This window comes from Pan troglodytes, chromosome 2 (genome assembly GCF_028858775.2).
Source record: "Pan troglodytes isolate AG18354 chromosome 2, NHGRI_mPanTro3-v2.0_pri, whole genome shotgun sequence".
NCBI lineage: Eukaryota > Metazoa > Chordata > Mammalia > Primates > Hominidae > Pan > Pan troglodytes.
In genome coordinates, this window is record NC_086015.1 from 63569539 (window position 1) to 63585395 (window position 15857).

The window sequence follows — 15857 nt, forward strand, 5'->3', positions numbered from 1 at the left end:
TGCTGAGTTAGCCCTACTCCTCCATCACATCATACTTTGAATGCTTCTCCTTCCTGGTGGCCTTCCCTGACCCCTCCAAAATCTTGGCTGTATGTACGCAGCCTTTTTTTCCTCTCTCACTCTCCTACGTGCTTATCTCACCTGTACTGATGTCATCCTAAGGGCATTTGTTTAATGTCTGTCTTAAATAAGTGTTGAAGAACTATGGCTAATGGGCCAAATTTGGCCTGTGGTCTATTTTTGAAAGACTCTTGATATGAGAATGGTTTTTCATATTTTTTAGTGTTGTTAAAAACAAGCATACAAAAAATACAAAGAAAATAAGCTTCAGAGACTGCATGTGGCCTGCAAAGCCTTAAATATTTATGCTCTGGCTCTTTATAGAAATGTGTGATGATCCCTGGTCTTACCTACTATCAATTCCCTGGGAGCCAGAATCTTGGCTGCTTTATTTGCTGCTGTGTCTGGAAAATCTTGCAAGGGGTCTGGCACTTACTAAGATCCTTGCTAGATATACAGTGGTGAAGTGAATGAGTTATTCAATGAATGGTTGGTTCTCAGTGACTGTTGATTTAGGAGAAACCAATCTTTTCATAACAGCCAGAGAGACTTCTCTGGTAGTATGTATGGATTTTGATAATCTGGCAATTCAGTCATTTAATAAATAGGACCAGTGATGTTTTAGACATTAGTTGAGTAACCAGGGAGGGAGACTGATTGAGCACTTCTCTTGGGAAACTCATGTGAAGAAGAGATGCAAAATGTGATGAAGGGTTTTAACCAGGGCATCACTTGTGAAAGAGAAATTTAAACAGTGGATTGCTGAAGGCTGGGTGTGATGGTTCACACCTGTAATCCCAGCATTTTGGGAGGCCAAGGAGGGTGGATTATGAGGTCAGAAGTTCGAGACCAGCCTGGCCAATATGGTGAAACCCCATCTCTACTAAAAATACAAAAATTGGCTGGGCATGGTGGCTCACGCCTGTAATCCCAGCACTTTGGGAGGCCAAGGTGGGTAGATCATGAGGTCAGGAGTTTGAGACCAGACTGCCCAATATGGTGAAACCCCATCTCTACTAAAAATACAAAAATTAGCTAGGCATGGTGGCATGCATCTGTAGTCCCAGTTACTTGGGAGGCTGAGGCCAAAGAATCGCTTGAACCCAGGAGGCACAGGTTGCAGTGAGTCAAGATTGCTCCACGGCACTCCAGCCTGGGCAACAGAGTGAGACTCCGTCTCAAACAAACAAAAAACCAGTGGATTTCTGAAGGTTCAGTTCCTCCTTGGTGGTAGGGAAGAGAAGAAGGGGATGCTGTCATCTAATTTTATATTATCAATACACAAACACTGTTCTCCTAGAGACAAATTTTCCCCAGATGGGCTGGTTGTTGCTTTGCCTCTGGTCCAAACAGGACCATCTCTCATGAGTCATTCTCACTTTGTTGCCCTCAAAGTGCAGGTAGTTGTGGAAAAAAACAAAACTTTAAGCATCCTCAACTCCAGCCTAAATGAGAAAGCTGGTTGTCCTGTGCAGCCTATGGAAACTCTTGAGGAACGAACCAGAGACCGCGTCCCTTAGTAGACAGCTAAGCAGCCCTTCCTTGTCCGACCACCATCTTTCACCACAAGGCATGTCCTTATGGCTGTCATTTAAAATCCCACCTCAGCTTTTATTTTTTCCAGGTTGCTGCAGTTTTAATGCCTATTTTCAGAAGCAGGATGAATCTGAGATACACAATCTGCCAGTTGACCTAGCTTCTTACAATTCAGTGATTCATTTCAAAATCTCTCCCTGTGAATCTTGAGAAATCAAGCTTAAGGATAGTGTTAAGTTGTACAGAAGGTCTTTGTTCTTCCCACTTTTGGCTAAATTAGAATCAGTTTGTCTTGGACTTATTCTAAGCCTTTCTACTAGAACTTACCGAGATCTTTTATTTCCTAACTGTATTTAAATTTTCTTTTTAATGTAAGTCCTTGAGAGGTGGCTTTTGTCCTCCAAACGGGTAGTAGCCTCATCATACAGCTGGAAGTGCCCTTCTTCCCCTCAGTTCTTCCTGCAGCTCCCAACTTGAAGGCCACCTCCCTCCTGGAGGCCTTCCTTCAGCACCAGCAGCTAGACACACCTGTTTTTGAGGCTCCCACGCCTCCCCCAACAAATGAAAAGCCAAATCAAGGGCCCAAATTTGCAGAATAATTAAAATTATATCATTTGTCTATCACAATGAAAGATACAATGGGACTCAAATTCACTGACACACAAGAAGATGGAGAATTCATTAAAAGAACATGTAGCATAGAAGCTGAGTCCTGCGGTGTGGTGGTGAGGTCCTGGCACAGGACTGATCAGAGCCGCAAGTGTGACATCTTTCGGTCTGTAAGTTGCCCCCTGCACCTTTGCAAGGCTCCGCAGCATTGGGAATGGGAGGCCCTTTGAAATGAGAGGCCTGGCCAAACACTGCTGGTTCTTCTCTGTGTTCAGTGGATCTTTTTCCCCATTGTTCACCAGCACAGTGTCCTGTTCATTTCCTTTAAAGCATATCTTCCAATTTGTAACTATTTTACTTACTTTACCTGTTTGCATTCTGTGCCCTTCCCTTGCCCCCACCAGAATGTAAACTCCATGAAGGTGGGGTACATGTAGTATGTAATGCAGTCTCCTGGTCTCCCCAGCAGTCTCAGTGCCTGGCCTCCTGTAGACCCTGTGAGAGTGACAGTGCCATTCGCAGGGCCTGTTGGTGGTAGGGATGGGTAGGTGTGAGCAATCCACCACACCTGAGGGCATGGAAGATGGTCCGCTAGTCCTGCCGTGTTGGGCAGTGGTTTAACACCAAGGCCAACCCCCAGTCTGGCAACTGAACTATTTCATGCTGTTTATCAGCAGTGCCCCTCCTCAGCTCCACGAGCTGCTTGGGTCTGTGGTTGAGCTAAGTTTATTCAGTTTCAATAATAAATATAAATAAATATGAAGACTAAATAAATGCATAAGACTTTTGCCCCTTGGTCTTTGTTTTCCTGTTGGTCTCTATCTCTTTCATGTTCTCATATGACTGTACTGACCCATCCCTGATTCTCGCTGGGTTCCTCTGTTTCCCAGAACCTCCTTCTTTCACTCTAGCCATCACTCATCTGTGATCTCTCAAGTTGGATCCCCATTGTCAGTACCGGGGAGCCTCTGCTTGTGATCATAAGACTCCATCATGTCAATGACCTCTCATGCCATTGCATTACGGTAGTCCACCCTTATCTTCAGGTGACCATTCCAAGACCCCCAGTGGATGTCTGAGACCACGAATGGTACAAAACCCTGTATACCTATATATACTATGTTTTTTTCCTATACATACATGTCTATGATAAAGTTTAATATAAATTAGGCACAGTAAGAAATTAATGACAACAATAATAAAAATAGAACAATTACAACAATATCCCAGCATCACTACTCTTATGCTTTGGGGCTTTTAATAAGTACAATACAGGTTCCGTGAACACAAGCACGCAGTCCCTTGGCAGTTGATCTAATAAACAAACTCGCTGCCAAGTGACTAATGGGCAGGGAGTGTGGACAGTGCAGACACACTGGACAAAGGGAGGATTCACATCCCAGGCAGGACAGAGCAGGATTTCATCACACTCAGAGAGCATGCAATTTAAAATTGATGAATTGTTTATTTCTGGAGTTCTCCATTTAATATCTTCTGACTCCCAATTGACTTTGGGTAACTGGAACCATGAAAGCAAAATTGTGCATAAGGAGTATTACTGTGTTTGGTCTTTCCATGTTAAATTAAGTATTTAGATCAAACATAGGGATTGGAAATGTGAATTCTGGAGCCAGGCAGCCTGGGTTCAAGTCCCAGCTCCACCACTGGCAAGCTAGAAATCCTTGTGTAAGCTGCTGGGACTGTCTGTGCCTCAGTTTTCTCACCTGTAAAATAAGGATAGTAATTGTATCTTCTTCAGAGAGTTGTTGTAAGGATTAAATGCCTTAATCCATGAAAACACATGTGACAATACCTGGCATATGGTAGGTGCTCAACATGGGTCAGCTTCTGTATGGTCTACACATTAATGCATTTGGCTCAGAAGCAGTCTCCTAGAGTCCTCTTCCTAGGTGCTAAGAGCCTTCCATTGTGTGTGAGGCTTTCTCTGTGTTGAAATGTGTGTTTAAAATAAGGACTTGGGCCGGGCGCGGTGGCTCACGCCTGTAATCCCAGCACTTTGGGAGGCCGAGGTGGGCGGATCACGAGGTCAAGAGATCGAGACCATCCTGACTAACACGGTGAAACCCCGTCTCTACTAAAAATACAAAAAATTAGCCGGGCGTGGTGGCGGGCGCCTGTAGTCCCAGCTACTCGGGAGTCTGAGGCAGGAGAATGGCGTGAACCCAGGAGGCGGAGCTTGCAGTGAGCCGAGATCGCGCCACTGCACTCCAGGGTGACAGAGCGAGACTCCGTCTGAAAAAAAATAAAAAATAAAATTAAATAAAATAAGGACTTGACAAGAGCTGCTCACTGCCCAGGAGAGGTGGAACCTGGCGCAGTAAGCCCTGGGGTTGGACAGCATCTCTGTTCACCCAGCTCAGTGGGGGTGGCCCCTGCCTCAATTCCTGGTGGGCTGCATTGTCTCACACATGGTGGAGGCCCTGGGGAGAGGAAGGGACATAGCCAAGGAGACCTGGAGCCTGTGGCGGCCTAAGCCTCCAGCAGAGGCCAGAAGGCAACAGGCTTTGATGTGCTGCCAGGCTAAGAATGGGGCAAAATGCCAAGGAACAGAGTGATTGGCACCTCAGGCCTGCTGTCTCTGAATTATCATCTGCTTCTAGAGTTGCAAAGGCAGGTGTTGTCCTGAGAGACAGGCAGGGACAGATGCCACACATGCAGGAGCATGGCAGACGGATTCAAGCTGTGACCCTCCAGAGACCACAATGATGGCTGGGTCCTCCATGCCCCCTTGGATCTCAAACCACCGGGCAGGTGGACTGTCAGCCTTCCTGCACCTTTACCACCCCCGTAGTTACCTGTCTGTGGGCCGCTTCTCCCGAGCAGTTCTCCGAGTGGCCAGCAGATGGCGGAATTTCTCCTGTGTTCCAGCCAGAGGCTTTCAATTGGCGTAGCATTTCAACTGCTGAGAACCAGGGAGAATTAAGTACCGGTAACATTTTGAAAATAAAATGTAGCAGGCAAAATACCTTGGAGACCACAAATTGGGAGAGCCTTTTAATTTTTTTTAGTTTTTCAGAAAAAAATGAAATATACATTAGAATTTACAAAACACTTTTATATTCATTATCTCACCGTAAAAAGGGAAAAGATGAAAATCAGTTTTAACCCCCTTTTGGAAAACAGGTAGGCTGCAGCTGAGTCTTCCATCTGCATGATTGTTAGACTGTAAATTGGATCACTCGGTGCTAGTATGTGACAATATTATTATTGCTGTAATGATATTGATAATGAGAATATCAGAAATAATAGCTGCTATTTATTAAATGCCACTATGGGCTGAGCATTTTACATGCATTATCTTGTTTAATTCATAGAATAACAACACGATGCAGGGATACACAGTGATTTACTGTTGAATCTTGAGACTATAGCAGCAGCCTCGTGCTTATTGTCCCAGAAGTAACTCAGCATCACCAGACAAAAGCCACCAAGAGTTAACTCACAGCGGGATTCGTCCTCTCAAATAAAAACATGCCAACCTGTCCCTTTTGCTTAGAATTTAATTCTGCTACTATTTTCCTCTGCCCTGCTTAGCGGAACATACTATATATTACATTAATAATAACAGCAACAACAATAACAACTATCATTTATTCAATGCCTAGTATGTGCCAGGTGCTATTCTAAGAAAATCTTAAAACCTCACAGCAGCATTACTGGGTAGGAACTTTTAATCACCACTTTACTGATGAGGGAAATAAAGCCCAGAGAGGTCTGGCAGCACTTCTAAAGTCACACAGCTAGCAAACAGCAGTTAACTCCAGGGCTGGGAATCTGTCACTAAGTTAATGGCCCTCGTGTCTTAATTGTCTGAATGAATTTCCTACTGTATATTCCTTGGTTTCATCGCAGCGTCATCATTAGTCTGACGTTCTGCTTGTAAGAGCATTTTCTTGATGTTCCATTCTTTGCCTCCATGGGATTTTTTTTTTTTTTTTTTTTATGGTGAGTTTTGCCTCTGAGCTTGTGTCCATGCTAATTCCAAACCAAAAATACAGTCCCAGTTGGTGAGTCCAGATTGGTGTTAGGGACACACTCCATATCCCAAGATAACCCTGTATTTCTAAATTATTGGAGGGATTTGACTGTTTGGCAGAGCAAATGGGCATGCAAGATGTTCGTCTCAGCAGAGTTATTTTACGTCTTTTTTGAGTGTGTCTCTTTTCTCTGGCTCAGAAGAAAGGGCACTGTAGGATGACTATAACTAACAGTAATTTATTATATATTTTAGATAGCTAGAAGAGAGGCTTTTGAATATCCCCAACAGAAAGAAATGATTGATGTTTGAGTTGATGTATGTGAATTATCTTGATTTGACCTCTATACATTGTACATATTGTAACTTCATGTTATACCCCATAAGTATGTACAATTATTATTTATCAATTAAAAATAAAATAAAAAGCAAAGGGCACTTTGCTTCCTTCCTCAGCAGGTGTCTCATGGCCAGCACTGGCCGGAGTGTCACAGTTCTGAAGCCTTAACTTAGATCTCTCTCTGTTGTTCTCTCCCCCTCTCCCCTCTCTCCTTTGTCCCTACTCCACTTTCCTTCCTCTCTTGTGCACTCTATTTCCAGACACACTTTTGGGTACCCCATTTGGATGAGAAAATACAGGTTAGGTGTACATATCAGCTTCCTGTGTGCTGTCAAACTTTCTTTATAACATTTGGATTTTGGAAGTGCCTCATGGGTGTATAGGATGGATTTTTGCCAGAAGGGCTTATTTTCAGGCCTCGTGAATACCTCTGTCAGGTGAAGACAGCTGTCTCTTAACAACTCAAGTAATAGTGCCTGAGGCCTGGTTAGAAATCCTGTTGCCTCTGCAAATGGGACTGTGGCTGGTATCTGGGTTCCCCGTTCTCAGCCTTCACATCCCAGTTCCCAAAAGTCTCAATTCCCAAGGCTCAGGTGGACCACTTCCTTCCTTTCTGCTGCCAGAGAAAGATATCCTGTTTTAGGGGCTACCCTCCAAGTCAGGAGCTGCCATCAGTACTCAGAGGGTAGTACCAGCTGCAGAATGCATTTCAGAGCTCAGAGAGCCTTGAGGCAGGACAGGCTGGAGGTTTCCGGCAGTCAGTTTACCAGGAGAACGTTTTCAGAGTGGGGTCTGTGGAATGTTATTGGCTACCACATGTACATAGGCATACGTGCGCTCTCTCTCCCTCTTTTTCTTTCTCTTTTTTTTTTTCTCTCTCTCTCACTCTGTCACACACACACACACACACACACACACACAGTCACACTGCTACAACCAGGATACAAAATGGTTCCCTGGCTGAGCAAGCCCCGGGAACATTGGATTAAACTGTTTTCTCTCAAAGGTCTTAATTCTAAAAAAGGGTCACAGCTTGGAGGGTTTTCTACATTTTTTTAGGCCAAGGAGTCTCTTCTGGCAGACCATGTCATGGGGCTTGTCATCTGTGGAACACACTTTTGGAAACTCCACACTTGAGATATAGTTGTAAGTGCTAGTTCTTGTCTAAAGGCAGAAAAGTACCTCTTTGCCAAACACCCAGCTCAGCCCTTGAGGAGGGAGGCAACCGGATGTAGCTGTGCTGTGTGCCACTCCCTTGGAATGAGCAATGCCCAGGCAAGACCAGGCCCCTGTGTCAACAACCCATTACTCTCTTTTGTGCACTTCTCAGTGTGGGCTTCAGTCCCCACACTCCATATTTTTCCTAGGGGTCCACAAGTTCACTCTGTGAGTCATTGTCACTTAACCTCAGGGTAGCTTTTGGGGCTGGCCTTATCTTCTGAGAGTTCCCATTTTGGCAGATCTTCTGAGCTCTTCCACCAGCATCATGGTCTCCATGTATGCCTGGATGCAGCTCTTCTAATGAGACTGATCCCCAAAGCTTGGAAACCTCCATGCTACTAGTCTGGCACTGCCAGCACCATGCCATGGTGTTCCTCCCAGAGCAGGGCAGGAGTGACACTCAGGACATTACTGGGATTGAATATCAGACACCATGACTTCCTTTGTATGGCCCTGCCCATGCCTCTCTGTCCTCGGGCCACTTCAGGCCCTGCGGACCAGATACTTCTTGCCTCCCTGCAAATCTTTCATGAAAAAAACAGCCCCGCTATAACAGGGCTACAAAAGGCAAAGGTAGCAGTCTAGTTTGGGGTCTTCTTAGAAGCAGTAGGTTTGGGGATTGGGTTGGGGGAGGCCTCTAACATCTTAGCCCAGCATCTTGGGACAGTGGATGTTACTACCTCATGACTGTTGTTAACCTGACCTTTCCTACATCTGCCCTAATACAGAAACTAGGACTCTGTATCTCATCTCTGTCATCCTACAGTGAGGTGAATGCAGAGATCCCGCACTGATGTGAAGCCCATCTGGGATCTCTAGACACAAGGCCACCGGCATGAGCATGGCAGCCCAGGGAGAATACAGATGGTGTACCTCTGTGCCAGACGGATCAGAATGCTTCATACACGTAGCACAGATTAAAGGCTCCAATGACACCTTGAGTCAGGATTTTAGGAAATGAACAGAGATTGTAAGTCTCTCAAAAGCCACTCCAGACATAAAAACAAAATACAATAAATTATCCTAGACTGAAACCTTTACTAAAGGGAAAATATTGGCCAAAGGGCATCATCCTAACAATTGCCAAAGTTAGACAATGCACTGTAGGTTACATAAAAATGGTACCTCAAAGGTAAATTTCCTGAATGTGATAACTGCACTGTGGTAACGTAGAGAACATCTTTATTCTTAGGAGGCATACCCTGAAGTATTAAGAGGTTAAGAGACATAAAGTATGCAACCTACTCTCAGTAGTTCATAAAAAATACTAATAAATATCTACAAGATAAATTCTTTAAAATTCATTAATCTGGGTGAAGAATACATTATTTTTGTATTTATTGGTCACATTTTTCTGTAAGTTTGAAAATATTTCAAATATTATCCAAGGGGGTAGTTGTTTAGAGATGAATCTCATCTCTGAGATGTAAAACATGCAAAAATATATCCCAAAACCAAGACCTGCAGAAACTGAGTTGGATATTTGCCCTGGTCTCCTTAGCCCAGGGGTCCCAGTGCTCCATGAGGCCACTCCCCGGAGCTAGATGAAAAGCCAGGCCTTCCGAACAGGTCCTTGATGGGGGATCTTAGCCTTTTCTCCCTTTAGAGGAGTTGATGGCCAGATGTGGGGAATTCTGGCTGAAAGTAGATGCATAAATGCAAAGATAGCACAACACTACTTTGGTGAAAGTTGGGGAGTCTTTTTGCTTCACCTATCAAGGTCTGCATGTTTTTATGAATGCTAACCTTATTACAAGGTATATGAACTCCAACCTGGCATTCAAAGATCCCCAGAGCCCATGATAATGACTCAAAGGCATGCTACAAAGTAAATGATCAAATTCTATGATCATTTGTTGCCCCATAATTAGAAATTGGCCATCTAGGTATTTCCCCCAATGGTGTCTCTGACCTGCACCCAGACAGACCTGTGACCTGTGAGCTGCTGTCCCCACCTGCCTCCCCCATCACCCAGCTCTCCCAGCACTTAGTGCCCAACCGCTGGGTGGAAACTTCCAGTCTTCAGGATCCACCTTGACAACTCCAACAAGTCTGCTTCTGTGTGCTCCTCAGGCTGTCAGCAGCAGGGGTGCCAGAGTATAGGGGGGCACCATGAAGTGGTGAAAAGAGCCTCTCCTCCATAGCCTGTCACATTTTGTCGCTCGGACCTCAAGGCCACCCTTTTCACACCCGGAGTCTCCCCATTTATCCTAGGAACTGTGATTCTGCTTTGAGCTGAAATGTTGCCAAGCCTCACATGTAAAAAAATAAATACACAAATAAATCAAAATGAAACAGAAAAAAGACACAAGGATTCTGTCTGCCTGTCACCCCTATGACTGTACAGTCTCAAACTCAGTGCATGATGCCTGCTGAGAGACAAACCTAACACTTTCTGCTTCATCCCCTTGTACTTCCCCCAACCCAGATTTTTCTTTGTCGCTGTATATGAAACAAAAACCTGCTCTGCATATTAGTGGATTTAAACAGCTTTCAGGAGATGATGGTAGAGTAGAAATATTACCAGAAGTTGTAGCTGTTCCAACCAAGTGAGCACCTTTTTTGTGTCTGGCTCAGTGCTGAGTGCTTTATGTGATTTATCTCATTCAGTACTTCTAATCATTAAGTTCTATGTCATCCCCATCTCTCAGATGAAGAAACCAGGAAGTTAACTGATGTGTTCAAGATCTCACAGTTAGCAAGAAGTGGAACCTGAACAATTGTCTGGACACATCTGACTCCAAAGTCCATATTCTTCACCCACTATATGATTTTGCTCCCCTCCCTGTAAACTACGGAACTGATGTAGGGCTGGGTGTTTTCTTCTAGCGTCTGGACTCTAGCAAAGGCTGCCCTGCCCAAAATGACCTGTTCCCCAGAATTTCTACAGGGAGAGGCTATAATACCTTTATGAGTCATATTTACCTACACTAATGACTGTTAACAATATTAAAGCTGAAACTTTAAAAACGAGTCAACTTGCAATAATCTAATGGAAGCCAGAACATACCTAACTCATTCCCATTTTAGATTTGACTTTGGGATACATTGAGTATTTTGGAAATGACAGACTCCTCTATTTTGTTGGCTCTGGGTGATTAGACTGAGTTTGCCTTCTGTGGGTTCCCCTGAGTCAAAGGAAAGAGAGGTAGCTCAGAAGCATATTGCATCACCAAGAAAAGTTGGTCTGAGAGTGAACATCTATAACAGAAAGCCCAGAATGTGAATTATTCAAAATTAGACAATATAGATTGCACATGCTTCTTGTTAAATAGATTTCAGGTGAGGAACTTGTTGCTTCTCTGTGCAGTTGAGTTCCTCATCCATGTCCAAAAATATAGGTAGAATTTATGTTCTGACAGATGCTTGTTTATCCCGTTTTGTACCCATAATCTACACTTGTCTTAATTTCCTCTCAATTATGCTCAGGCATTAACTAATAATGACTAACTACAACCCCAAATAATTATTGCTATCTGTTCCCTTTGTAAATATAACTCCAGCACAGAGCTAGAAGAATAATGGCATATTTACAGAAGGCAGCTAATTACACTGAGTTCCAATTGCTTTCACTTTGCCAGAAGGAGCCATTTTCACAGCAAAAATTGGGTGGATGCTTGCATGCTTACCAGGAACAACCTGAGGTAACATAATTCAGGGTTCCCGAGGCAAAAATTCAGTGCAAGACAAATATACACAAGCAATAAAAATCTCATTAAGGAAGATATGAAGATTGTTTTACCGTAGTCCAGCCATTAAAAGGGGGTATCATTTTGGTGGGTTTATTTAAGGAATAGTATATATTTCATTGTTTCATAATGGAAGTAATTGCAAGGGACTCTTAGACAATCCTTGAAGAACATTTTTGTCTTCTGTTTGAATCTTTCTTTTCTAGTTTATGAAACTACTTCACCATCTTTAGCCTCATCATTTCTAAACTTTCTAACAGATCTGAGCATTGTTAAGCCCAATACCCAAAATTGTGAAAGTCCAAACACCCACCCTTACCCCTTCTCCTCCATCTGCTCCTCATTTATTTCAGGAATTTGGTCTTAAGCACAACATGATCTTTCATATAGAGTATGGATGCTTCTGTGGTGTGATTTCTGGAGTTTAACTGAACTCATTAGCAACAGTCACACGAATGCAAGTTCCTCGGACAAACTTAGGTTGGAAAGCATGTCTTCAGTTTTCTTTCTCTTCTGGGTTTATAGGTTATTCAAACACAAACCAAACAAACACCTCCTGAAATAACAACAGAAAAGGAACCTGACACCTTGCATTGTAAAGATGCCAGATGTTGTCTTGTATTAGTCTGTTTTCACGCTGCTGTTAAAGACATATCTGAGACTAGGTAATTTATAAAGATAAAGAGGGTTAATGAACTCACAGTTCCATGTGGGTGGGGAGGCCTCAAAATCATGGTGGAAGGCTAAAGGCATGTCTTACATGGCGGCAGGCAAGAGAGAATGAGAGCCAAGTGAAAGGGAAAACCCCTTATAAAATCCTCAGATCTCCTGAGACTTATTCACTACCATGAGAATAGTATGGGGGAACCGCCCCCATGATTCAATTGTCTCCCACTGGGTCTCTCCCAAAACACATGGGAATTACAGGAGCTACAGTGCAAGATGAGATTTGGGTGGGGACACAGCCAAACCATATCTCATCTCTAAAGGAAGAATGTGTCTTCCTTGTCCTAGCTTTAGGAGAGAAACTCAGGAACGTTTTAGTGCATACTTACCTGGATTACTGAAACAATATTTTCAGTTGCAACACTTTGCTGTGTTTCTGGATGCTGTGCTGAGTTTTCTTCCTGCCTGTGTGCAATTTCTGAATTCATTTCTATCTACTGGAAGTAGTGATTTGGCAGGCATCAGCACTTTTTCCATGTTTAATTAATTCCTCTAATTTTGTGGTAAATGAGAATAATGGGACTTAATTTTGCTATTTATGTAAAATTGATTGGTAATTATGGGGAGCACAGGAGATTTGGCTTTACAAACAAAAATTAAGTGACCTCTCCATCATGGTTCCTTGGCATGCCTCATTCACTCATCAGGGAAAAGCAGAAATGGCAGCAGAGCAGATGCTGGAGGAAGACGAGGGCAGGTTTTGACTTTTGCAGAAGTTGAAATATGGAAATGTGCAGGGTCTTGTTGAAAAGTCCAAATGAACTCAAGCCAGAATCATTCAGAAGATAAGATGTATAGGACAGAAACCTGTTTAACTGTTTTTTATTATCTCATATTTGGCATGATTTGGTCACCTTAATTTCAATATATTCCTATCTTTTGTGTTCTGACCAAACCAGGGATGGGTGGCAGGAAGAAGGTCTCTTCCTAGAGGTGCTTTATGTTAAAGGAAGCTCTCATAAGATGTGGTCTCAAGACAGAAGGTTTTTACAATTATTAATTTCTCTCTTGAAACTGGATGTAGCTCCAGATCTCTGATTCTTGGTAAATGATACTTACATTGTAAAAACTAGTTTGTTACAGGTTGATATCTAGACTTAAATGATGTCTACATCTCTGTGTCTATATCTGTCTCTGTAAGTGCCTCTCTACACACACACACACACACACACACACACAGAAATTTTGCTTTCAACTCAAGGAGTCTTGGATTAGAAGACAATATACATGAAAATTATTATCATCCCTAAGTATTAAGATTTAGTTATTATCATGATAGAATTTATTTTTAAAGAAATGTGGGCCGGGTACGGTGGCTCACACCTGTAATCCCAGCACTTTGGGAGGCCGAGGTGGGCGGATCACGAGGTCAGGAGTTCAAGACTAGCCTGACCAACATGGTGAAACTCCGTCTCTACTAAAAATACAACAATTAGCCAGGCGTGGTGGTGCATGCCTGTAATCCCAGCTACTCAGGAGGCTGAGGCAGGAGAATCACTTGAACCCAGGAGGCGGAGATTGCAGTGAGCTGAGATTGTGCCACTGCACTCTAGCCTGGGTGACAGAGCGAGACTCTGACTCAAAAACAAACAAAAAAAAGTGGCCGAGCTCAGCAGCTCAAGCCTGTAATCCCAGCACTTTGGAAGGCTGAGGTGGGTGGATCACCTGAGGTCAGCAGTTTGAGACCAGCCTGGCTAACATGGTGAAAGCCTGTCTCTACTAAAAGTAATTAAAAAACAAAATTAGCTGGGTGTGGTGGCAAGCATCTGTAGTTCCAGCTACTTGGGAGGCTGAGGCAGGAGAATCGCTTGAACCTGGGAGCCGTAGGTTGCAGTGAGCTGAGATTGCACCATTGCACTCCAGCCTGGGTGACAAGAGCAAAACTCTGTCTCCCAAAAAATAAATGAAAATTATTTTGAATAATTTTGTTTTCCTTCTTTTTGGCACCATCAAAATTCAGTTCCTTGATGGGCAACATTCAGTCTGCTGGCTAGACGACAAGCAGTTCTGGTAGGGTTGTCATAAAGAAAAAGAGGCCGGAGGTTGCAGTGAGCCAAGATCATACCACTGCACTCCAGCCTGGGCTACAGAGTGAGAGTCTATCTCAAAAAAAAAAAAAAAAAAAAAAAAGAAAAAAAGAAAAAGAGACAAATCATGCCCCATTACTGTGCCAGTAGCATAGCATAGACATTCTCAGGTGAAATCAAAGAGACATTACATCCTGGAAGCTGATGTCCAACTTCAAAGACCTGATAAAATGAATTCTTGTGATTTAGCCACACAGAGCTATGGAAAATTATGGACAATATCTCAATTAGTTGATACTTATTACCTACATATTATAACTGTTTATTTTAGGAGCCTGGACAGTAATAGCTGAAATTTTCAAAACTATTACTTAGAAATAATAAGAAATTATTACTTTGAAATAAGATGTGTTTATCTCAGTACCACCCTTCATGGGGATCAGATTTTACCTTATAATGGAATAGACAGGAATATCTGGCAGTATTAATATTCATTTTCCGCCAAGATATTTTTTTCTTCAATAAAGTAATTCACTTGATCTGTGCTTTGTAAATCAATGCAGAGTTTCAGAAAGATTCACATTTAAGAAAGCTTTTGCCTTGGCTAAAACAAGAGCAGAGTGCCCAGAACATAAACACTAGCAACAGGTTGTGCCCTGGGTTGGTAATTTCCCGCCTGTGACCCATTTGGAATCAGATCATCAGGGATCAGACTCAGCATTCTACGTGCCTTACAACATTCCATCCATTGAGGTTTAAGGTGGAAAATAGAGTTGAGACAACAAAGAGGCCTAGGGGATCAATTGCAAATATCACTGCATAATGAATAATATTTCCCTAATTTTTTTTGTATTGATTCTACACCTATAGTCTCCCAAAACAGTTCTGATAACTTTAAAACTCAGAGGCTCATACTGCCTTCCTGGAAAAGAGATTCAAAATACCCAGGCAAAAACCCAAATTCATTCTTTCAGATTTATTTTTCTTTCAAAAACCTACTTTCTGGTAAATAAAATCAGATAATCATTTCTGCTTGTTAAAACTATTAAATCAGGAGGTTTGGGGTTAGTAGCAACAGTGGCAGCAAAATGTTTGCATCTTCCTGAATCTTCACATAGAATCAGACTGAAAGACTACTCAGCAAAACCAAAGCTCATGGTTTCAGAACAAAGCAAGGTGACAGGGTATACCTCAATCCTCAAAATGCAACCCAGTATCAGCATTTGTCTAACAGAAAACAGAGGAAAGCAATGGGCATCTGACAGAGCAAAGAACAGGAGAACCCCAAAAGAGCCAACAGACACTAGCTGGAATGCACAGCAGGCGGATTTTAAAGTGGCAGCAAAAACGGGGAGGGGTTTTGCTGCATCCCATAATAGATGAGTGCCTGTCAGGTCTTAAGGAGCTGGGGCAGTCTTATCTGCATGAACTCTCCACTCTGACTTCCCAGGGTCCCTCCAGGACAGGACTCTGCACCAACGAGAAACTGTTGGGAGTTGAATCAAAATTTAACAGGACAGGGACAATAGATACAACAGAAAAACAAGATCTGGATAAAAATAGGAGAGAGGAACAGATACAAAGAATCTCAAAAAACAGGCCACCATATTTTTAATACTACGTGAAAACAACTGAAAAGAGAGTTCTATTAA